We start from the raw sequence: 25,865 nt of genomic DNA on the forward strand, positions 1-25,865 counted from the left end.
ATGGTGCAATCTTGGCTTTCTGCAACCTCTTCATCCTGGAGGCAGTTTTTCTGCCCGCTGCGTAGTTGGGACTACAGGCATATGTCACCAGACCTGGCAAAGTTTTTTATATTTTTAGTAAAGATGAGCTTTCACCATGTTGGCCAGGCTGGTCTCATTTGAGATACACCTGCCTCAGCCTCCCAAAGTGCTGGTATTACAGGCATACCTGGTGAAAAAAAAAATTCCACATTTTAAAATAAAATAGAATACAGATTATTGTGGACATTACCATTTTTATATCGGTCACTTGAAAAATGGAAATTTATTGTGAATTTATTTTCCATTTGAAAAAAAGTAGTTTAACAAACTAGGACATGAATTCCATTCTCTCAGCCCCTGTGGTAACAAAGCTTTTTTTTTTTTCCAGCTGCATTTGCTAAATATATTATGAATGGCATGAGAGTACTAGCTAGGAAAGTAGATTATAAAGATAAATGCAAGAAGCATTACATTATTTCCCCAACCAGGTGCAAATGTGGCATTATGTTTATTATATCCATAAACACCAGGACACCAGCTGCTCTCTACTCTCAGAGGGCATGATATTTCTTCTTCTTCTGGCACCAGCCACCACCTCCAAAGGAAAGAAACTCTCACAAGCCTGAATTAAACAGGGGGAGCTTTCACCAGTGCTGCAGATAAAACAGTAGGACCTGATAGCTTTCTGCTGACAGTGTGGTTCCAAAAAAAAAAAAACTAAAGTATAAAAGACATGACATGAAACTCAGACATTAAAAAGAATTCTTTGGATATTAAAAATTATAGTTTTCTGATATTTTATAACAGTTATATCTATTTCCTCTGGCAGTGTTTCACTCAGTGGGAGTGAAAACAAAGAGACTGAAGTCCCTAGACAGACTGAATAATATATGGCTTACTCTCTTCCATTAGCATTTTTGTACAATGAAATAATACAAAAGGAAATTGTGTTATTGCATTGTACAACATGCAATGTACAAAATGTGTTCTACAAAATTGTGTTGTTGCATTGTACAAAATGTACAATGTGTTAGCTTATGTTAAAATCAGAAACACCATTCGAATGCCATAAAAATATGAGATGTATATTATTCTTTAGTTTATGGGTTTTATTATATTCTATCAATTGTGAGATTAGACTTTTTTCCTCTTAATAAAAATATAATACTACACCTTCAAAAAAACCCTGAGAAGTGCTATCCTGAGCATCTTGATTTCAACATTCTTGGATACTGGCCACAAATTACTAAGTTACTGTTTGATACTGGAAAAAAAAAAAACATCCGAACACATATCCCACTAAGATATGGAAGTACATCATTCCGAGATTTACAAATTTTAATATGATGATTGCCTAAAGGGGATTCAAAATCTTGTGGCAATTTTTTCTTCCTTCACACAAACTCACTTTAACACTTTGTTGAATTCCCGTCGTGAACTCACACATGCACACACACCCCACCCCACCATGTTCTCCAGAGGAAACACTGTTGGCTCTGTCCTGGTGAAGGGTAGAAAACTCAAAATCAATTGAGTCCCCATCAATAAGCTCATAGGTTGGTACCTCTAGACTCCTCTGAAACAAGTAGAAGAAGCTTCAGAAAAGTTTCCAGAAAAAAAGTCTAGATTCATAATTTAGCCCTGATACTTAGGAAAGTTGATGCTGGTATTTATTTATTGTTTAACCTTCATTTCATCATTTGTAAGATGACTAAAATATTCTGTGCCATTTCTTACCCAGTGATTTTTATCATAATCAGGTTAGACAAGATATGTAGAAATCTGGAAATTGTTTATAAAATTTAATATTTCTATTTTTGGAAGGTTTATATTTGGTATATGTAGCAAATGTGCATGCCTTTCTATGTGCCAGTCAATGTTCTAGGTAGCCTAAGTTTTTTACTCATTTAATCATCCCAACCTCTGTATGAAGTATAAATGATTATCAGCCCCATTTGATGTATCAGTAAACTAAGACACTGAGAGACAAAGTAATTCCTTTATAGTATTAATACCTACACTATACCAATATTTTATGGATGTCACTGACTGAATTCATGCCATGCATATGCTATTCCGTGCTTAGGCTGTAAGACCAATAGACTGGTATATAAATTGGTTTAACTATGCAATGTAAAAGAGAGATTCCACATAGAAACCCTCAAAATACAGTGCGAGCCAATCAAAGAAAATGTTAGAAGAGAGAAATCAAAATATCTAAATTGTCTAAATGGAAACAATTGACTTTGGCCATGGAGGAACAAAGCATAATGATAGTGACCTGCTCTTGAACAGCCATTAACTGCTTAAGGTTGGGTGCTTCGATTGTCTTTGGTTGTTATAATTATAGTGCTTGTAAGCAATAGCAGAAACTAAAAATGTGGCAAAGAAGTATTTGATATATGGCACACCATATTGTTGGAGTAAGATGATGAAATGAAACGGTTACTAAATTAAATTGAGCAGGGAGAGATGGGAATACAAAGAAGTAGGTATCACAAAATTGCTCAGATAATGTAGAAAGAGCTACAAGAATGCATCAGAGTAATTCTACCCATAATGTACAATTTAACTAAAACACCACATCCTTAAGAGCTAACCTTAAGTAGGCGTGGCACCAATGATACCTTTGCGGGGAAAGTAGAAATTTAGATGCATTTACAGAGTGTGTTATGGCATATTTGCGACTTCCCTTCAGCTACTCGATCTCTCTGTTTTTTTATGACTACTTTTTTAGAGATTTTAATATTGCTTCCCAGTTACCAATTACCTAATCACATAACATTAGTTTCTAGCATGCACTTTAGCTGCCAGAAGGAGAGATGACTTTGGTAAGGGGACATAGCTAGTTTATTTGTGATCTATCACTGAGTAACAAATTATAGCGAAACTTTGTGACTTAAAAAAACATCATTAGTTATTTCACACTTTCTGTGGGTCTGGAAACTGGGCATAGTTTTCAGGGTATGTCTGGCTCAAGGCTTCTCATGAGATTGCAATCAAGGTGTTAGCCAGGATATCAGTCATTTTAAAACACGTGTTGGGAAAGATGTGCTTCCAAGCTAGTTCACATGGCTGTTGGCAGGATTTAGTTCTTCGTGGGCTGTTGGGCTAAGGACTTGAGTTCCTAACTGGCTATTAGCTAAAGGTGGTCTCTACTGTATAGACATATGAGAGTGTTCATAATGCAGCTCAAACATGACAGCCAGCTGTCTAGGAAACAACTTGGACAGGGGATGGGTGAGGTGTTCCACAGCTGGGCTTTCACAGGTGAGATGTATAGGCAAGGTACTTTAAAATAGTAGTAAAATGAATCTTTAAGGGGACCATGCATGGTGGCTTATTCCTATAATTCCAGCACTTTGAGAGGTCAAGGCAGGAAGATTTCTTGAGGCCAGGAGTCTGAGGAGTCTGGGCAACATATCAAGACCCATTTCTGCAATAAATACATAAATAAAAATTTCACTTGGCATGGTAGTGTGCCTCTGTTGTTCCAGCCACTTGGGAGGCTGAGGAGGGAGGACTATTTGAGCCCAGGATTTCAGGACTGCAGGGAGCTATAATCATCCCACTGCACTCCAGCCTGGGCAACAGAGTGAGACCCTAAATCAGGAAACAAAATAGTTAAGAGAAAACAGTGAAAGATGATGGCTAAACCAAAGTGTAAGAGAAGGTCTTTGGAAACCAGGAATTTCAGGAACTGGTATTATTTTGTGGGCCTTTGTGTGAATGTTAAAGCCACTGTAATCCTTGGCAGGCATTGGAATGGATAGGAAGATTGTGAGACTAAAGGGAGTAAAGGGAGTGGGTCATAAATTTAGGAAAGTGTACTTGAATATGATATTAGAAAGGGAGGAAGAAGAATCTGTGACCTGACTCAGGCTTTCCAATATATGAATTGTGAGAGAGTAAGTGGCCTCTGCTTGGGTGGGCTGCAAGAGAAGTAGTGACTTCTATGGAGAATCTGTGTTATTTAAGGCACAAAGGTTGAAGGTTATTCATTGAGGTTGTTGTACATAGAGAGGAGTTTCTTCATCATAAAATATTAACTCTAGAATTGCTCAACTCCCTTTCAAGCTGGCCTACTTGATAAGATGTTAGAGCAAATGCCCTCCCTTCCGTGTATTCCTTCTCCTGCATCTCATATACCCCGCTAAAGTACTCCACATATACTCTTTTATTTCAGGCTTGTTTTCTGTGAAACTCAAACTCAGATAAAGGGAAAGGGAAACCTAATATTGTTTATTCAAAGGAGTTTATGTGTGCACATGTATCATATACATGATGTATACCAGTGAATGTTAGCAAATTATAATCAAACAAAAAATTAAGATATGAATTATCATGTTTGTACTAATCACCATCATTATCATCACCAACGTCATTGTCACCCTCTTAAATTTACTGTAGGGTAACAAGCCATATAATTTAATCTGGGATGCTTACAGGGGGAGGCCCAGGCCAGATTGCAGGAGAGAAGGAGGATGTTTTTCTTCTCCCAATCAACACTGATTTCATTAAGAAGTCTAAATGTGTTTTTCCCTTTAAATTTACATATTCTGTTTAGAAAACCCTAAGATTACTAGAAGTTTCAAAAGATATAGCAACACCTTTTATACAAAAAGTTGGAAATTATGTTTTTGCTAGCAATGAGAAAATGTTGAAAAAGATAGCAATGAGTAGATAATTAATAATCAGGGAAAATCATAGTTCTGAGAATGCATTATATTACTAGAGCTACCATAAAAAATTACCACATTTTGAATGGCTTTTAAAAACATATTTTTTTCTTCATTCTGGAAGCCAAAAGTCTGAAGTCAGTACGTTGCCAGACCTCTGAGATTTCTAGAGAAGAATTCTTCCATGCCCTTCCCAGCTTCTTGTTTTGGCCAGTAATCCTTGGCATTCATCAGCTTGTAGCTGTATCGCTTCAGCATCTACCTCTGTAGTCACATGGCTGTCTTCCCTCTGTGTGTGTCTCAGTGTCTCTAAATGTCTCTTTCTTTATAATGATACTAGACATTAAATTTAGGGCATACCCTAATCTAGTGTGACTTTACCTTAATTTGATTATACTTGAAAAATTTACATTTCCAAATACAGAAACAGTCACAGGTCCTCAGCGTTATTATTTCAACATAGTTTTTGTTTGTTTTTTAGAAAATTCAACCAACTGCAGGGTTATTATCAAATAAGTATTGGAATTTTGACACAAATTCCTACAAACCAAAGCTTCTACTAAAATAAATAAATAACAATGAGATAATAAGTTAACGAATGTATTACTCAGGTAAACCACCATATCTCATGAGATTAGCGGTTTACCTAAGTAATGCAGTCATGAGATTAGCGGTTTACCTAAGTAAATAACTCCAAAGAAATTATCTTCCTAACCACAACTAGGATAGTTTTTAGATTAGGCATATCCTCTGTCCTGCTGATGTTTTAGCTTTTCTTTGCTGTTCAGTCTTCTGGAGTTGAAAATACTTTAGGGGCCTCATCTGTTAAGGAAAACAAAAATAAAATGGTCAGTGAATCAGAGTCATTTTCCTACTTCAAATGACTGGATTCTGAGCTTCTCCATTATCTCAAGGTTTGCTGAGGTGGAGGGCTTAGCATCCAAACAACATGCAAATGCATACTGTGAAACACTAAGCTTCTTTCTTCTTGGAAACACCACTGGGAAGGAAAAAAGGGAGTTTCTCTATAATGGCAAATAACTTTGCTACAAAGGATATGTGAAATCAAAGAGATTTCACTCCACTCTCATAGCCTTCAGCACTGGAAATATGTGCTGACATGCAGACCAGCTCTCAGTTCTGAAACACTGGACCCTCTAGGAGACTGGCTAACTATAGAAAGTACTAAAGTTGAAAGTCCTTTTACATGGCCTCTTTAAACACACATTAGTTTTGTTGTTGTTGTTTGTTTCTTAAGGCCACCATGTTTTATTAATTTTACTCCACTCTGTGCAATAATTTTCAAGGAAATATCAATATGGAGTTCACTTGGTGTAATATTTATTTACAGCCACAAAAAATTCCAAATTGTGGATGTTTTACAACTTAAGGCTCTTTGTTACCTTTGATAATGGTTTTGCCACTTTATATATAATATTTTATTACTGTTAAAAAATTCAGCCTGATTAATTTTAGGGTCAAGAATCTATTATTAGAATTTGAATCATTTATATGATTATGTGACACAATCCTGTTGTATTTTTCTTTAACCCATTTTATGGACTCACTTTATTCTCCTCATTTGCATTACTGTAGCCTTCCTCTAAAAGCAAATAAGTTTACAAATGGATCCCAAATTGTTTTTGGTTTTTATTTCCTCACAGGTGTTTTTAGCTCCATTCTTTCATTATTAGTTCATTTTGTCAACAAGCATTATCACAAACTATATAATTGTCATATTGAACTTTATGCCATTTTTCAACTGACTCCCTATCTTCTAATACACCAACATGAAATTCATATTTGCTTCAAAACCTTCTACTGGTCCCCCAAGTACTCACCATTATTGAATTAGTTATTAATACTTTTGATTTATGCATGTTTACCTTCCATTACACTAACTTCTTTTCAAAGGTCCTGTTCAGAAAATTTTTCTCAAATAATATCTGAACATAAAAATGAAAGTTCCTTCAAAATAATTCCTGTTTACAACTTCGCCCTTCTATATGGCTTTTAGTTTCTTCATCTGTAAAATGAGTGATCAGATCATTACTATTTGAGTCTATTACATCTTTTGCAGCCTTTTAAACTTGACACGAGCCCTATTTGCTAAGTTACTATTAATTAATATCACAAAAACTCAGTTAGAAATTACATTTGATATAAGGCCAGGTGTGGTGACTCTCACCTGTAATGCCAGCACTTTGGGAGGCTGAGGCAGGCAGATCACAAGGATAGGAGTTGGAGACCAGCCTGGCTAACATGGTGAAACCCCATCTCTACAAAAAACACAAAAAATTAGCCAGGTGTGGTGGCGGACACCTGTAGTCTCAGCTGCTCAGGGTGCTGAGGCAGGAGAATGGCGTGGAGCCGGGAGGCAGAGCTTGCAGTGAGCCAAGATTGCACCACTGAACTCCAGCCTGGGTGAGAGATTAAGACTCCATCTCAAAAAAAAAAAAAAAGTACATTTGATATAGTAATATACTTATTTAATCATATTTGATAATGTTACACAAATATTTAAAGTAAAAATGTATAGATAAATTTAATAAGTAAGAATACATAATTTTCCAAAAAAAAAAAAAAAAAAAAAAAAAAACCACATACATTTGAAGACCTTAGCTTACACCCTTTGACCTCATATTGTGTCCAGGATTGGTGGGTTCTTGGTCTCACTGACTTCAAGAATGAAGCCGTGGACCCTCGCGGTGAGTGTTACAGTTCTTAAGGAGGTGTGTCTGGAGTTGTTTGTTCCTCCCAGTGGGTTCATGGTCTTGCTGGCTTCAGGAGTGAAGCTGCAGACCTTCACGGTGAGTGTTACAGCTCATAAGGGCAGTGCGGACTCAAAGAATGAGCAGTAGCAAGATTTATTGCAAACAGCGCAAGAATAAAGCTTCCACACTGTGGAAGGGGACATGAGTGGGTTGCCATTGCTGCCTCCAGCTGTCTGTTTTTATTCTTTTATCTGGCCCCACCCACATCCTGCTGATTGGTCCATTTTACAGAGAGCAGAGTGGTCTGTTTTGACAGGGTGCTGACTGGTGTGTGTACAATCCCTGAACTAGACACAAAGGTTCTCCATGTCCCCACTAGATTAGCTAGATACAGAGTGTCAACACAAAGGTTCTCCAAGTCCCCACCACAGTAGCTAGATACAGAGTATCAATTGGTGCATTCACAAACCTTGAGCTAGACACAGGCTGCTGATTGGTGTTTTTATAAAACTTGAGCTAGATACAGAGTTCCGACTGGTGTATTTAAAATCCCTTAGCTAGACACAAAGGTTTTCCAAGTCCCCACCAGAGTCAGGAGCCCAGCTGGCTTCACCCAGTGGATCCCGCACTGGGGCTGCAAGTGGAGCTGCCTGCCAGTCCCATGCTATGCATCTGCACCCCTCAGCCCTTGGGTGGTCAATGGGACTGATCACTGTGGAGCAGGGTGCAGCACTCGTTGGGGAGGCTTGGGCTGTATAGGAGCCCATGAAGTGGTGGGAGGGAGGCTCAGGCATGGTGGGATGCAGGTCTTGAGCCCTGCCCCCCAGGGCGGCAGCGAAGGCCCAGTGAGAAATCGAGTGCAGCACTGGTGGGCCAGCACTGCTGGTGGACCCAGTACACTCTCCGCAGATGCTGGCCTGGGTGCTAAGCTCCTCATTGCCTGGGGCCAGCAGGGCCAGCAGGCCACTCCAAGTGAAGGATCCACCAAGCCCATGCCCACCCGGAACTCCAGCTGGCCTGCAAGCACCGCGTGCAGCCCTGGTTGCCACTCATGCCTCTCCCTCCATGCCTCCCTGCAAGCTGAGGGAGCCAGCTCTGGCCTTGGCCAGCCCAGATAGGGGCTTCCACAGTGCAGCATCAGGTTGAAGGGCTCCTCAAGTGCTGCCAAAGTGGGAGCCCAGGAAAAGGAGGTGCCAAGAGTGAGCAAGGGCTGCCAGCATGCTGTCACCTCTCAATCCCCCCTTTAAACAGGACACCCCAACTGCTGTTGGGAATTTGGCTGATGACTGCTCTAGCTACTTCCTGCTGGATAGGGGCAAAGAAGGGGCCATGCAGTTGTAGTGTCCTCCAGAGGGGAGCTCTCCAGGCCAGGGGAAGTGCCAGCAGGTTGGTCCAGGTGTCCTCAGTAGAAGTTGCTAGTTGAACTCATTTGGGGTTCCATTTGTAAGACCATCTGTAGCTTGATGGCCTCTATCCGGAAGAAACAAATTTGACAAGCAGGTTAAAAATACCAGGTCCAAAGGCAAGTAACAGCAAGATGGCTGCCATGGTACCTAGAAAGGGGAGAAACCATGTTGCCCAAATCCAGAGGTTGGTATAAAAATTTGAAAGATGTTGTCTGATTTCAGAAGACTTTTCCTGTAAATGCCAGGTGGCATCTTGTACTATCCCTTACTGGTTAGTGTAAAAACAACACTCTTACCCTGAGAAGGTGCAGAGTCCTTCTTTTTCAGCAGTGAGGAGGTCTAGGCCTCAGCAGTTTTGAAGAGTCACTGCTCCCAAAGAGTCTATTTGGGATTGTAAAGTAAGAATAGATTTAGTTATTTCTTGCAAACTATCTGAGAAATCTTTTGAGAGTATGTGGTAATAGGATAATGAAGTTGATAAATCAGCTATTCCATTTCCTGTAGCAGTAGCCATTCCTAACCCTATAAGTAGGAGTATTAGTTCTATGGCTCTGTGCTGACAGACTTGAGCTTTGAGGGTACTGATAAGGTCTGATTTCCTGGGGCATTGTTAATGTTGGGACTTAGAAAGGCTAAGGTGCTGGTGCCAGTCCAGTTAGTGGGGAGGCAGATATAGGTCGATGTTCCACCTAATAAGAATATGCCTTGGCTGAGTAGACAGAACTTTACCCTGGCTTTTAAAGGAATGGGATATACTGCTTTTTTCTTTACTGCTTCCATCTCTCTCTTTCTCACTTCAACTTCTTCTTTGTCTCTTCCTCTCTTTTTAATTCTCTCTTTGACTTTCTCTCTCTCTGTCTCTTTGTCTTTTTGTCTCCTTCTCTTTGTCTCTCTGTTTCTTCCTCCCTCTCTCTCTTTCTCTGACTTTCTCTTTCCTTCTTGCTGGTCTTTCTCTACCTCTGCCAGCCACTTATGCTGCTATTCTCCCCTCTTCTTCCCATTTTGATGGCTTTGGCAGTGTAAGAGTGCCACCTCCTTGTGTTTTTGCATTGCATGCAATAACTCTATAATTTCCTCGTGGTATTTAATGGCGGTTCCCCCAGAGGTTAGGAACTTCCTCTCTTTCCAAATTGCAGCATGGGAATGTAGGATTAGATAAACATACTTGCTATCTGTATAAACATTTATTATTTTTCTCTTTCCCAGTTCTAAGGCTTAGGTAAGTGCCACTAGTTCCGCTAACAGGGCACTGGTACCTGGGGGAAGAGGCTTACTTTCAAGTATGGTTACATAACTAACTGTGGCATAACCTGCCCTTTGTATCCCATTCTCCACAAATGAACTTCCATTGGTATATATGTTAAGGTCAGGATTAGTTAAGGTGACTTCTAAAAGATCATCTCGGGTGGCATAATTCTGGACTATAATTTGTTGGCAGTCATGCTCAATTGGTTCCCCATCCTCTGGGAGTAAAGTGTCAGGGTCTAGGGCCATGGATGTGTGTATTTGAAGCACTGATCCCTCAAGGAGTAGTGCCTGGTATCTAACTAGGCATTTGTCTGATAGCCATAAACTTCCTTTGGCACCTAGTATATCACTTACTTCATGAGTAGTCCAGGCAGTGAGATCCTTTCCTTGTATTATTTTGATAGCCTCCGACACTAAGACGGCCACTGCTGCAACTACCGTTAAACAGGGAGGGCAGCCTTTTGCTACTATATCAATTTCCTTACTTAGGTATGCCACTGGTTGTCAGGTTGTCCCATCAGTCTGAGTAAGGACTCCAAGAGATATCTCATCTCTGTCTGTGACATATAAAGAGAAGTTTTGTCCTATGGGGAGGCTTAAAATTGGAGTTTGTATTAGGGCCTGCTTTAAGGTTTTGAAGGCTGTTTCTGCATCTGGTTACCATTCTACTAGATGAGTATTTGCCTTCTGGGTTTCCTTGATTAGAGTATAGAGGAGGCTGGCTATCTTGCTGTATCTGGGGATCCATAGCTGGCAAAAGTTGGTGATTCCAAGGAATGCCCTCGACTGTTTTAATGTCTTAGGGCAAGGATAAGCCAGTATAGGCTGTATTCATTCCTTACTGAGGGCCCTGGTCCTTCTGGCTATGATTAGGCCTAGATATTTCACCTGCTGTAGGCAAAGCTGGGCCTTAGACCTAGACACCTTGTAGTCTTGATTAGCTAGAAAGTTCAAGAGATCTAGAGTAGCCTGCTGGCCCAAGGTTTCCGAATTGGTAGCCAAAAGTAAATCATCCATATATTGAAGGACCAGAGTGCTTGGACTTGAGAAGTGGCCTAGACCTTGGGCTAGGCCCTGATCTTGGGCTAGGCCCTAGGCTAGGGCCTGACCAAACATATAAGGGCTATCCCTAAACCCTTGGGGCAAGACTATCCACGTAAGTTGGGATGTGTGGTCTGTGGAATCCTCAAAGGCAAAGAGGAACTGGGAGTCAGAGTGCAGGGGAATACAGAAGAAGGCATCCTTGAGGTCCAGAACTGTGAACCATTCTGCTTCCTCTGGTATTTGAGAGAGCAGGGTATAGGGGTTGGGTACAACTGGTTATAGAGGAATTACTGCGCCAATGATGAGTCTAAGATCTTGCACTAGTCTCCACTGACCATTCTGCTTTTGTAATCCTAGAATTGGTGTATTGCAGGGACTGTTGAATTTCCTTACTAAGACTTGAGCTTTCAACTATTTAAAAATATTCTGTAATCCTTTATGAGCTTCAGGCCTTAAAGGATATTGCCTTTGATAAGGAAAAGTGGTGGCATCTTTTAACCGATTTGTATCGTGCAGGGATTTTTTGCCCTTCCAAATTGTCCTTCCAATGCCCAGACTTCAGGGTTGATTCCCTCCTCAAGTCAGGGACAACAAATGTGTAACTTGTTCCCCATATTCATGTAGGTAATAGCTCCAGTGTTGGCTAATATATCTCTCCCTAATAAGGGTGTAGGACTTTCAGGCATAACAAGAAAGGCATGAGAAAAGAGCAAAGTCTCCCAATTACAACTGAGGAGGTGGGAGAAATACCTGGTTACAGGCTGTCCCAGGATTCCTCGGATGGTAACAGACTTTGAGGACAGTCGTCCAGGACAGGAGATTAACACTGAGAAGGCTGTGCCAGTATCCAGGAGGAAGTTAATTTCCTGGCCCTCAATAGTTGAACATACCCGGGGCTCAGTGAGATTGATGACATGAGCTGGTGCTTGCCCAAGTTACCCTCAGTCCTATTGTTGGATCATCTGGTTTGGGGCTTCTGACCCAGGGAACCTTCATCCTCTGGGGCAGTGTACCTTCCAGTGATTGCCTTGGTATAGTGGACATGGATGAGGGGTCAGCTTGTTTCTCATCAGACAATGTTTTTTAAAGTGTCCTAGTAAACCCCACTGATAACAAACCCTACCAGTTGATTGGCCTGCTCCATTTTGTGTCCTCTCTGAACCACCAAGGTTTGTTTGTCTGAGGGCCATGACTAAGGCTGCAGGCTTTCTCTGATCTTGCTTTTCCTTTTGGGCCTGTTCCTCTTGGTCCTTCTTATAGAACAGTGAGGTTGCCTGGTTTAATAATGCCTCTAGATTTTGTTCAGTGTCTAGGGCTTGCTTTTGGAATTTTCTCCTGGTATCTGTGACTGATTGAGTAATAAACATCTTTTAGAATCAATTGACCCTCGAGTGATTCAGGTGACAGGGGAGTATAATTTCTGAGGGCTTCCTGTAGCCACTCGAGGAAGGCAGAAGGATTTTCTTCCTTTCCCTGAGTTATGGTGGACATCATTGAATAATTCATGGGCGTTTTTCTAATTCTCCTTTGTCCTTCTAGAACAGAAGTCAACAGATGTTTCTGACTCCGGTCCCCATGATCTCAGCCAAGGTCCCGTGGGGATCCATACTAGAGATGGCTTGCTGACAAGTAGGGAATTTTTTCCTTTCTTCAGCTGTCATTCAATCATTTACTTGGCTAAGATACCAGGTATCTCCAAACTCTTGGGCTGCAGCTAAAGCCACATTCTTTTCATTAAAGGCCAGGGTTGAATTTAACAGTAGCATGACATCTCTCCAAGTGAGGTCAAAGGTTTGCCCTAGACCCTGTAGGACATCTATGTACCTATCAGGATCGTCTGAAAACTTCCCCAGGTCTGCCTTGACCTGTTTTAAATCAGAGAGGGAGAAGGGGACAAGTACCCAGGTTGGGCCAAATTCTCCTCCTCCTACAGCTTGAAGGGGACATAACCAATAGCCTGGGGGTTTTTGTGGTCCTTTGGAGATTTCTTTGCTTGTTTCCTTCTGGGCAGGGGAGATTAGAGGAGGCTTATCATTAATAGGAAGGGGAGTTATAGGGAGACTAGGATATGGAGGTAAGCTGAGAGGTCCTCCTGTGGGATGTAAATTGTAAGCTCTGCATAGTTGTGTATTCTCCCTCAGTGAAAAGAAAGCTCGGACATAAGGTATTTCCCTCCATTTGCCTTCCCTCTTACACAAAAGGTCAGGATGCAGGATAGTATTGTAATTTCTACTTCCCTCAGGTGGCCATTTTTCCCCATCAGAGAGAGAATATTGGGGCCAAGCCATACTGCAGAAAAAAATGAGCCACCTCTTTTTCAGGGTTTGTGGGTCAAATTGATCCCAATGGCTTAGGATTCATTTCGAGGGTGAGCCTGTTGAATCCTGAGTGTTTCCCATCTGAAAGACAAAAATGACTGTGGTTTTGGTTTGTTTTGTTTCTTCCCCTGCCCAAGAACCTGCAATGGTCCCTGGAACCTGCTGATTGGAATAGTTGCACTCACTGATGCAGCAGCAGAAACAACCCCTGCCCAAGAACCCACAATGGTCTCTGGACCCAGCTGATTGGAATAGTTGCACTCACAGATGCAGCAGCAGAAACACTAATTTTCCTCCCAGACCACATGGAGGATTGAGGAAGGTCAGATTTAGTGGCACTTACCAATGCATTCTTGGAAACCTGCACCTTTGCCTCTCCTCATAGACCACAAGGAGTACTGACTGAGAAAAATCGGATTTAGTGTCCCTTACTGACACATTCTTGAAAACCTGTTAGAGTCCTAAGCATTCACCTATTAGTATTGGGACTTTACTCCTGTCCTATAAAGATGTTATGCTCCAAAAATGAAGTTGAGGGCCATACCCTGAGGGAGGGAAGGGATCTCCAAGGTTGGAAGAGTGACACCTTTTGTCCTCACTTATATGAATAGGAAGGATACAATTTCTGAGGCTCCCCATATCCTAGCTTCAGGAATAGCTTTTGTTAGGCCTGTTAGTCTGAGGAGGGATCCTAAAATTCCAGGTAGTCCCCACTATGATGCGGCTTCGGGCAAAAATTATGTCTTTCTGATTGGTGTGCCCAGGTGCCTAAAGAAGGTAACAGAGTCTTGGAGTTTATACTATAAATCATTCTTACAGGAGAAACTAGAAAAGCACCAGAGACAGGTAGCAATTTTTAGAAGTGAAACTAACCTTGGAGAAGAGAGGTAAGAGGAAGTTTGTCTGGCAGGCATTAGGACCCAGGGGTCAAGCGTCAGGATAGATAGGATAGATGGGCGAGTCTTGCTTGGGTGACATGCCTTTGAGAGTTCTGCTCATGGCTGCAGGGTCAACAAACTTGTTGTCGGGAACCCAGAGCTGCATGGCTTTCCTCTCTGTTGACTCTGGCTCAACCTAGAAGTACAGGAAAAGTGGAAGCTGGTTCTAGACAAACCAATTGTTCCAACTCCGAACAGTTGTGGGTGTTAGAAAGCCCTTTCCCAGAAAGCCTGACACCCGTGTCTTTAGTCCAGCAGCCACGCTAGTCTCTTTTAACTGGCCAACAGGTGCCCGGTATTTAGCCCCTGAATTCTAAGGGAAGATAGGACAGAATAGCAAGTGAAAGGGGCCCGATGGTACTCACCGCTTGGCAATAGGTGATTGTCTTGCCACTTAGCTATAGGCAATGGTCTCACCACTTGGTGATAGGTGATTGTTGTCCATTCCTCCTGGTGGTTTCATTGTCTTGCTGGCTTCAGGAGTGAAGCTGCAGACTTTCATGGTGAGTGTTACAGCTCATAAAGTCAGTGTGGACACAAACAGTGAGCAGTAGCAAGATTTATTGCAAGGAGCAAAAGAACAAAGCTTCCACAGTGTGGAAGGGGACCTGAGCGGGTTGCCACTGCTGGCTCAGGCATCCTGATTTCATTCTCTTATCTGGCCCCACCCACGTCCTGCTGATTGGTCCATTTTACAGAGAGCCGAGTGATCTGTTTTGACAGGGTGCTGACTGGTGCGTTTACAATCCTTGAGCTAGACACAAAGGTTCTCAGTGCCCCCACTAGATTAGCTAGATAAAGAGTGTTGACACAAACATTCTCCAAGTCCCTACCAGAGTAGCAAGACACAGAGTGTCGATTGGTGCATTCACAAACCCTGAGCTAGACACAAGGTGATGATTGGTGTGTTTACGAATCTTGAGCTAGATACAGAGTTCCGATTGGTGTATTTACAATCCCTTAGCTAGATATAGAGGTTGTCCAAGTCCCCACCAGAGTAGCCAGATACAGTGTCAATTGGTGCATTCACAAACCTTGAGGTAGACACAGTGTGCTGATTGTTGTGTTTACAAACCTTGAGCTAGATACAGAGTGCCAATTGGTATATTTGCAATCCCTTAGCTAGACATAAAAGTTCTCCAAGTCCCCACCACAGTCAGGAGCCCAGCTGGCTTCACCCAGTGGATCCCACACCAGGGTCACATGTGGAGTTGCCTGACAGTCCTGCACCATGCACCTGCCCTCCTCAGCCCTTTGGTGGTCGATGGGACTGGTCGCCTTGGAGCAGGGAGTGGTGCTCATTGGGGAGGCTCGGGCTGCACAGGAGCCCATGGAAGGTTGCAGGGAGGCTCAGGCATGACAGGCTACAGGTCCTAAGCCCTGTCCTGCAGGGAGGCAGCTAAGGCCCTGTGAGAAATCGAGTGCAGCACATGTGGGCCAACAGTGCTGGGGGACCCAGTACACCCTCCGCAGCCACTGGGCCAGGTGCTAAGCTCCTCATTGCCTGGGGCCAGCAGGGCCAGCTGGCCACTCTGAGTGTGGGACCTGCCAAGCCCACACCCACCCGGAAGTCCAGCTGGCCCACAAGAACCGCTTGCAGCCCCGGTTGCCGCTCATGCCTCTCCCTCCACACCTCCCTGCAAACTGAGGGAGCCAGCTCTGGCCTTGGCCAGCCCAGAAAGGGGCTCCGGTAGCGCAGTGGTGGGCTGAAGGGCTTCTCAAGTGCTGCCAAAGTGGGAGCCTAGGCAGAGGAGGCACTGAGAGTGAGCTAGGGCTGTAAGGGCTGCCCGCACACTGTCACCTCTCAATATGTTGCTAGCCTGCAGCTAAGGGTACATTATTCAGTTTGAGTTTCATGTTAAAACAAGTGAATAATTTTTGTTAGTTGTAATTGATGAGTGATGGGCAATTTTATTTTTAGAGCCAAATGGAAAAAAGGGATAGCATCTGAGTAGAAAGAATCCAGGCCAAAAACGAAAAAAAATGCCTGTAATGTGTAAAACAAGAAAATCTACAAAATTTGTTTTATTTTTTCCTTCTATTTCCTTCTATTGTTGTGTGAACAAAGGGAATCAGGGTATCTTGGAGGAGAGGAACAAATGGGAAAGGCTCAGATATGTAGGTTGATGAGAATATGAGTAATGCTGAAAATACAATGAATAAATAAACATTGAAAATATCCATTATTAGCATAATGGTTGCAATAAATACTTAAAATAAGTATTTATAATGCAGAAAATTTTTCAGCATCTGAACTAAATAAAATATGTTGTACTTTATGGTAATCTGAAACCAGACCGTCAGTCCAAAAGCGACACTAGTGACAGTATAGGAATTAATAGTAATCAATATCCAATCCATGTTTAAGTATATGAATTAGGTCTTATTAAAGCTAATGGAGGAGAAAAAGTGAGGGAAATATTCAGTTCTACTTATTTCCTAGAGAGATCTTGCTAAATAAGATGTATCTGCTTAACTTGTAATATTGCTTATGTTCAATTGTTTAATTAAAATACTAATTTTTAAATAAGACAGATGAGTCTCATTAATATCTTGTATCTCACACACATATCTAACCCTTACATTTTCTAATCATGTAATGTGATGGGGACCACTGGTGATAGTAAACAAATTTATTAATTCATTAAATCAATCATATCAAATCAACAAAAATGTATTATTTATCTAGATGTTGTCAGAGTTGAACCTTGAAGCATAAATAAACAATACTTATTTATTAACATGCATGGTATTCTGCTGGTTACTATAACTGTATTTGCCTATGTGACAGCTTACAATTTTCCAGACTTGTGGTATTATGCATTGAATTCCCCAACCCCCCACACATTCATATTAAAGTCTTAATAATGTTACATCAGAATGTCACTGTATTTGGCAATAAGGCCTTTAAAAAGGTAATTATGTTAAACTAAGCAGTTGGATATGGCCTTATTCCAATCTCACTGGTGACCTTATAAGAGGAGGACATTTTGATACACAAAGGTACACCAGGAATGCAAGAGCACAGAGATAAGACCATATAAACCCACAAAAGGTGGGCCACTATCTGCAACGCAAGGACAGCGGCCTCAGAAAAAAATCAAAGCTGATGATATCTTGACTTGGACTTCCAGCCTCTAGAACTGAGACAATAAATTTATGCTTTTTTTTTTTTGGATAATGTTACCAAGTGTCATTAAGTGTGTGATGTTTTGCTACAGCACTAACACACTTAGGTCCAGGGCTGAAACAATCTAAAGGATTTTCTTCAAAAATCTTTCCATTTACATTACTGTAATGTAATGTAAATTTATATTACTGGGGCCCATTTATATTACTGGGGCTTTTAGCTCCAGAGAATGACTGAACAAGATATTGTTTCAGATCTTTGATGACCCCCATTATACTATAATAATATGCTACCAAGGTAGGCATTTCCATTGGCTTTTCTATACTCTGACTTCTGGTCTTCAGTTTTCTTTTCATCAGGTTGATTTTCCAGGCACTACATAGGGTCTCTCTGGGCAGCCAAAGCCATGGGCATCACAGCTGAGAACTAAGATTACTTACCTTAATTCAGACCATGTCAGTGAGCTAGCCATCCACCTGCTGCTATGGGCTGTCTAGGGCCAAGAATGAGCTGAGCTGACCAGGCACTGGTAAGGTCCTGACAGTGAGACCTCCTGAGGTTTTGATGGCAGGTACCTTACTCTCTTCACTTGAGTTCCAGCCTTGTTGATGCCAAACCTCTCCCAAGCATTTCTTGAAATTCCTTAAGAGCATTTATCGTTTTGTTGGAAATACACAGGTGATAGTTACAGGAGATTAGAATAATGTGTTATCTTTGAAAATAATTGCTAAATGAATGGTCTAAGTGAGTTCTTCATGAGTTAGGACATAGATTGCTTTGCCTCAATGCTATAAAAATAGCTTCAGAGAGAATGGGGAGATTGGATGATGTATAAGATTTTCACAATGACTGGAAACTATTATCTTCAAATCAAACAATGTAAAAAGATGGAAAATAAGTATTATTTTGTATAATTTAGAAACTTCAGTGAAAACATGAGTTAGAAGTCTGGGTATGCCAGTTATAAACTGTGTAGCATGGAGCAAATTGCAAACTCTCTGAATTTCTACTTTCTCATGGGGTTGTTTAGATTATTAGAAATAACCTATATAAAATGACTGACTTTGTGCCAGGTAAATGGCCTGGACTCACTAAATGGTTGTACAGTTATTGACATGGTTTCATGATTAATGCCAATCTAACCACAATCATCTCAGCATTCCTTATTTCAGCACTCTGATGAATGAAAGACATCAGAAATCAAAATAGACCTCAACAATGATTTAGTCCAATCTCCTCATTTTCTGGAGAAAATGAAAGCCCAGAGAAATTAAAAGACTTGGCCTAGATCACAGAGACAGTTGGCAGCAGAGACAGCAGCAACCACAAAACTTATAATTCTTTACTCTGGATCAGAATACATCTCATTTTAGATTCCCTTATTGAAAGCAGTACACATGTCTTAAGTATGTATTTTTAAAACCATACCCATTACATATGAACAGTGAATGAACTGAAATAGATGGAAGGACATAAATCTAAGTGTTGTGGTAGTGCTACAAATTTACAAATAGAACAACTGTGATGTAGCAGTACTTGAAAGTTTTTGGTTACGTTTTATCAACCTAATCTTCCTCACAAGCCCTGACCCTACTAAATTTATGGTGGATGTTTTAATTGGCTAGTGAACAGCACCTAACACTATTGTTTTTTTTTTTTTTCAGGAAAGAGATTTGTTTTACAGAGTGCCACTTATGAATCCCAAAGTAGCAAATGAAAATGTGGGGTGGAACAGTGGAACACTTGCCCTTGCAAAAGTGGAAAAGAGATGGTGACTCCTGGAATGACCTTTGGGACCCTGGTTTCACCTAGCTCTTCACTGTAGGATTTCTGGTTGATTTCTGAAATTATCATGCTATGTTCTGAGTGACAGCATAAATTTGTGACTTGTTGTATTGGATCATTCAGGAGTTAGTTGTGCTTTTCTTTTCTTTTCAAAAATTTGAGAATAAATAAATAAACCCTCTATTAAACGCCCAATTAGGCTGTTTATGCTGTGGCTTCAGCACCATAACTACCTTATCTCTTGTCAAGGTAGCCGTGGGAATGCCTCCCAGCACTGCGCTGAGTTCTCTGCCATCTCTTCCAGGAGACGCGGGGGCACATCAGAGTCCTATCCTTGCCCTGCTACATAAGGGCATCTCTGAATCTCCTTTCAGCATTCTCTCTCTGCTTAACAATGCCATACCTTCATTTTACTTTTTATGTGCCGTAGGTGACCTATGTTGCCTCAAACACCTTATGATGAAGTTCTTTTTCAGCGATCAAATCATGAGTGGACAAAACTTCCCTTTAACTCCATACCTCTGACTCTGGGATTTCAGAAGACTGGGAAAAACCTATGCTTCTAAAGTTTTACTATTTTTTTCCTTTCTTTTTGTGTGTTTTGCTCTTGTTGCCCAGGCTGGAGTACTATGGGGCAATCTCACCTCACCGTTACTTTTGCTTCCTGGGTTCAAATGGTTCTCCTACCTCAGTCTCTAGAGTTGTCTGGATTACAGCCATGCACCACAACACCCAGCTAATTTTATATTTTTAGTAGAGATAGAGTTTCTCCATTTTGGACAGGCTGGTCTCAAGTTCCTGACCTCAGTGGCTCCACGTGCCTCAGCCTTGCAATGCGCTGGGATTACAGGTATGAGCCACTGAACCTGGCTTACTTTTTGCTTTCTTCTACACCATGGTTTCCTTCTTCCAAGATCTCACTTGACCATAAAAATTTTCATTACATTTCTTCCGTGTATGCTCAAAATTCTTCTTCAGTTATTATTTTTTGTGCCTTCTATGCACTTTGGCTAATGTTAAATATCTGCAATTTGTGTCAGCTAGGCTAGGAATTTCATGGTACAATCTCAAGCTTCTAGAAATTAGTATGCAATTAGAGCAAATAATATATTGGTTTACTTGTCCACAGATATTTTTTTCTCATTAAAATACTTTTATGTAGACCTAAAGGTAGCTATGTCAAAAGTTTCTTGAAACTATTCAAAAATATTCCCTCTTCACTTAGAATAAAACACAAACTTCCTGCTCAAACTTGAAGGGTCTGGCTTCCCTGACTCCTCTGTCTTCCAATGTCACGTCAACCCCTCTCCTCCAAGTTCATTTTACCCTAAAACACATGTTAAATCAGTGCTCCTCCGTTTAGGGTCTTTTTTGTCATTCGGTTCTTCTGAATCTTTGCACACTCAGTTTCTTCTCATTCTTTAGGTCTAGGCTGTAGAGTCACACCCAAACAGGAATTTCCTAAGATTCTTGTTGAAAGAATTTGGAAATGAACTTCCACTCTCTCAAGCAAATTATTTCTCACACAGCACCTCGGTTATTTTTCTCACAGTGCTTAAGATAATCTGAAATTATTATTTTTTCATTAATGTGCTTGTTCATTGTTTTTCTGATAGCATAGAAAATACAGGGATCAAAACTTATTCTTACTTTGTTCACCATTTTATGCTTAGAGTTATTAAGATATAGTGCCTGAGTTACTAGTGCTCAATAAATAACTAATGAATAGTCTGATGAATGAAAATATGTGGATCTACTAGGAGTTTTCATGATATGCACATTTCTTTATGACCCTAAATTATTTATACTTTTGAGAATACTATGAAAACCATAATTGTAAGAATTAAAGAAAGAGGAAAGAAACAAAAAGAGTGGCTTGAGAGTCAACAAGGAGAGATTTATTTTAGAAAACAAACCTTACAGGGGTTTCTGGCCTGCATGAGCCTGAGACACACTGTCTTACAAATTAAGACATTTTAAGGATTCAGGGCAGGAGAGTTTATCAGAGGCTTGGACTACTTCTACGTCCCTTTGTTGTGCTTCTCTGGGAGTGCAGCAGGATAATTTAGGAATCAGAGAGAATGAGCGGTTGAGGAGGATACTTATTATTTATTATTTAGTTGCACCAGCCCGGTCAGATTAACATCCAAAAAGACTGAGTCCCAAACAAAGTGTTCAGTTACCTTTTAAGCATTTTGTACATCAGGGGGAGATCTGTGAAGTTGGAAGCATATTACAGAAGTGAGAAACAAGACAGTTATTCAATTGAGACATGCATTACATCATTTTTTACATGTCAAGGAAAAACTTGTTTCATAGCTTGAGTTTATCTGCCTAGTGACCTTGCAGTGGCACAGCTAGAGAAACAGGGTCTTCACAATGCCTGGGAAAGGGAGAGATAAGGCTCACTAGCCACACACACACAAAAACAGGCAGTTAATTTTTAAAGGACTTCAGCTCTTTCTCTTCCTCAGGGGGAATTGGGTTTTATTACATACAACTGAGTTTTTGCTTACACATTCTTTAATTTCTTTTAATTCCTGTTTTAGGAGGAAGGGTTGTGTGTCTGTTTCCATATATCTGCAAGAAGCTGCAGGCATACCCCCCAAGAATGCTTTTACTTTCCCTATCTTAGTGCACCTGAAGGGAAAGCAATGTGCTTATTAAGGCTCACTGTTTCACTGATACCCACTGTATGAGGGTGAAGTTTGGAAGTTACCCAAGGGACTTTCCCCCCACCTTCCTGTGTGCCCCAGCTGTCTTATCTGTGTTTTACTGTCTGCTCTTTCTGGCTGCTTGTTGTTAGAAGACAAGTGATTCCTTTGAAATGCATGAGGTTAGAAAGGAAGCTGGATTTTCAGTTGGCGGTGTTTGTCCAAGATGATGGCGCCCTTGTTCTGTCATTCCAGACCCTTTAGTTACAAAACGATGAAGGGTGACATGTTCTTTCTGGCTACTTCTTGCTGATGGAGAGGGCAGGGGGTGGAGCAGAGATTTTTTTTTTTAATCTTGAATCGACTGCAGAAGCAATACTGTCTGTAAATATTTTTGTATAGTTGTCTGCAAAATGGTCATTATTCTGTGGGTTAAAACTATTTGGAAAAGATTGTTGAGGCAGGGTGAGAACAATAGTCCTAGGCTTTTCAGCAGCGTTTCATATTAGGCTTAATTGGTTGAGACAGAAGCAACATTTCTTCCCAATGACAGAGAGAGACACATATTTGGAAAGACCCATGTGTTACTGTTTTATTAGTAACTGTTATATCTGATATCATGAAAATAAGTAAACAAAATGCTACAGTAATTAAGATGCTTTGTTCGATATTTCACCCTTAGGTGCTACAGTATATATTCCTACTGCAAATAGTAGAGTAAGTTAAGCAATTCCCTTATGCTTGGCATAGTAAACAACTTCCATTAAAAAAACACCAATAACAACAAATAAAGGTGTTAATGTCTAACTTAAAAGACAGGTAGGAATGAAAAAAAAGTATTTGGTAAAGTAGGGTTGAGACTGAGTAAGATGAGTAATTTTCACCTAATTACTTATATTTTATGATTTTCAGCTTCAGATTTCTTATTTTTTTACACTGATATTTAAGACATTTTTCTGGGCTGCTAGGGTTTGTTTTCTCAGCTCTTCAGGCTTTAACTTGAGTGTGTAGGAGTTGATTTCTGTAATGGATATAATTTAACCTGTAGAAAATAATAAAAATTGAAAAACATTAGGCAGACTCAAATTTAACAACAGGTGTGCTATAGTTTTTGAAACACAATTTTCTCTCTTCAATTTCCCATTTTTATTAAAAAAATCATGGTAAGTTTTTTTTTTTACAAAAGAAAATAGATTCTTATTGCACTGATGTAGGCAATTATATTGTTGTAGTTTAAGAATACTTACAACTAGTTTTTAAATTCTAGAGAAACTAGGGAGAGAGAAGCAAACACACTTTAATTTCCATTTACAGAAGTATACCTTACTTGGTTGTTTAAACACTGTAGCTCACTTAAGACAAGTTTTCTTGACTCAGAAACATAAGATAAAGATTAGCAGTGTTCTATGCAAAAGGTTAAAAACTTGTTTTTTGTTTTTTTTTGTTTGTTAATTTAGTCCATTTTGTTTTGGTTGATATTTATAATAATTTTATCTTTTCAGGTATTCTGTAATTTTGTTGTTGTTGTTTTTGTCGTGAGAAACCCTCCTTTGAGTGCAATTGTTAAAGTTTTACAGCTTGGTAATAAACCATTTTTTGAAGAGTCTTTAAACAAAGTAATAATTGTCTGTAAATACCAAAATGTCCAGTTTGGATGCAGCTAGAAACATAATTGACAAAGAAATTTGGTCATCGTGGTTCACAATAACCCAGCATAACAACACTGATTGTGACTAATACCATATATTTAGACACTAGAACCTTAGACATGGCATACAGCTTTGAAACATGTGTTAAGACTATTCCCTAAAATATAACATACCAGATATTATTTTGGCAATTTTATGTACCTAAACATGTTAAGTAATCATGTTTACCTTTTTTCCCTATGTTCTACACTTTTAAGTTTAGTTAATATGCTCACACACAGAGTTTTCTTTGCAGGATTAACATTTACAATATTTTTTCAATTTTCTTGAATAGTCCACTTTATTTTATTTAATTTTTTTTAAAATTGTATTCTTAAGCAAAATATATAGTTATCCTTATAATTTTTTGCTAAAGCCATTTTTTACCATCTTATACACCTTTTATGCAAATCCATGTTTAGCAGTTTTATTCACATGTTATAAAGGTAATTTGTAGCAATTTTAACTTTAATGTAAAGCCTATTGAGTTTATTTTTATTTTTATTTTTATTTTTTTATTTTTGAGAGGGAGTCTCGCTCTCTCATCAGGCTGGAGTGAAGTGGCTGCATCTCTGTTCTGCTCACAGCAACCTCTGACCCTTGGATACACCAATTCTGCTGCCCCAGCCTCCTGAGTAGCTTGGATGACAAACACCTGCTGCCATACCCACCTAATTTTTGTATTTTTAGTAGCAACAAGGTTTCACCATGTTGGCCAAGATTGTCTTGATCTCTTGACCTCGTGATCTGCTCCCCTCAGCCTCCCAAAGTGCTGGGATTACAGGCATGAGCACCACACCTGGCCACATTTTTATTTGTTTTTGAATTATGTGCTAGATGCAGATGAAGCTTGACTTCTTCCAACATATTTATGGGCATGGTTACTTCCATATGTTCTACACTCACTATAATAAACCACATGAAAATATGTATACTGTTTGAAAAGGGGGAGCTTCATCCAGGCAAGCACGTGATGTCGAGTGGCCTGAGTTATTGGGGTCGAGGAATGTCAAGTAATTAACATGGTGTTGTGGGATTCATGAGGGCGAAAGAGACCTCAGCTTGCAACGGGAAAATCTTTATTGAGTGCACTCAGGCCCAGCTGACTCAAAGTCCAAAGGACTGGGCCTGGAATAAAGACAGCATCTGACTTTTAAACACACTTCATAAAAAGGGGTGGGCTAGCTTGAAGTAAGCTTACAGTGGAATGAAAGCAAGGATACAGAGGTAGGACAATGAAAGGATTGCACAAGACCGTTACCAAGCAATCCAGATGTCCACTATGTAGGTTTGCCTGGGCATGGGCTTATCTTAACCTTCACTATGGTGCCAGGCAGCTGTAGTTCTTGCCTACACAGGCTTCACATGACCTTTGTTGTATTTCTTAGATAAGATGGAATACTTGAAGTCACTAGTTATAAAGAAAAATAATTTATAAACTCATTCCATAAAACAAAGGAAAATTTGTTTTTCTTCTGCCTATGTTGAGGGAGTGCTGGGAGTGTCTCCAGAGTGCATTAGATAATATTATTAAGACTTTTCCTTGGTCTTGGCTCTGCCTGTTGCTGCCTCTGGGACAAGTCAGCCTAATACAGGAAAACTCATTTCTCTTTCTTTTTAATTTTATTTTTCTTTAATTTCCCACTTCAATGGTATTTGTTATATTTTAGAAATACAGTTTTTTAGGCATGCTCAAAGAAACTATTGCCTATATTAATAGGGATAAGTATATAATTAAAGCATATAATATTCATAACCCCCCTCAAAAGAACCTTTATTACCAGGTAGCAAGTAGTGTAAATTAATTTTCATCTCCTTTCTATCATTCCTTTGCTAGAATTATTTATGCACAACTAAAACAACCAAACAAGTCCCTGAAGGGAACAAATCCATTTTTTTTCTGTCAGTTGAAACTAAAAACACTTACTCATTTTGTAATTCAGGTGAAGCAGGTCTCAAATATAATTCTTTTTTTTTTCTTTTTTCTTTTTCTTTTCTTTCCTTTTTTTTTTTTTTTTTTTTTTTTGAGTAAAAGGTGAGTGCTTAGGTAGAAATAAGTAACTACTGAACCAGTGGGAGCAAAGTTCAGCTGCACAATGCTCTTTATGATTATGATACTGAGAAGTTCAGTCTTATCAGAACCAAAAGTGCTGGCTTTATATTTGTAGTCAGAGTCGTCTAAAGTCAAGGCTTACCCAACTCCTTTGTCCCACAGGTACATTATTTATTTAGTATGCCAG

At 40.0% G+C, this 25,865-nt stretch overlaps 1 long non-coding RNA gene across 1 annotated transcript; it reads right to left on the reverse strand.

Moving 5' to 3' along the window:
- Nucleotides 1-4,764: 4,764 nt before the first annotated feature.
- LOC129138917 (uncharacterized) lies at nt 4,765-14,987 on the reverse strand. Its single transcript, XR_008542152.2, has 4 exons — nt 14,734-14,987; nt 14,304-14,504; nt 9,117-9,201; nt 4,765-5,522 (listed from the first exon to the last, which is right to left on the reverse strand). It is a non-coding gene; the product is annotated as an uncharacterized LOC129138917 (long non-coding RNA).
- Between the last annotated feature and the right edge of the window lie 10,878 nt (nt 14,988-25,865).

The sequence above is a fragment of the Pan troglodytes genome, chromosome Y, assembly GCF_028858775.2.
Source record: "Pan troglodytes isolate AG18354 chromosome Y, NHGRI_mPanTro3-v2.0_pri, whole genome shotgun sequence".
NCBI lineage: Eukaryota > Metazoa > Chordata > Mammalia > Primates > Hominidae > Pan > Pan troglodytes.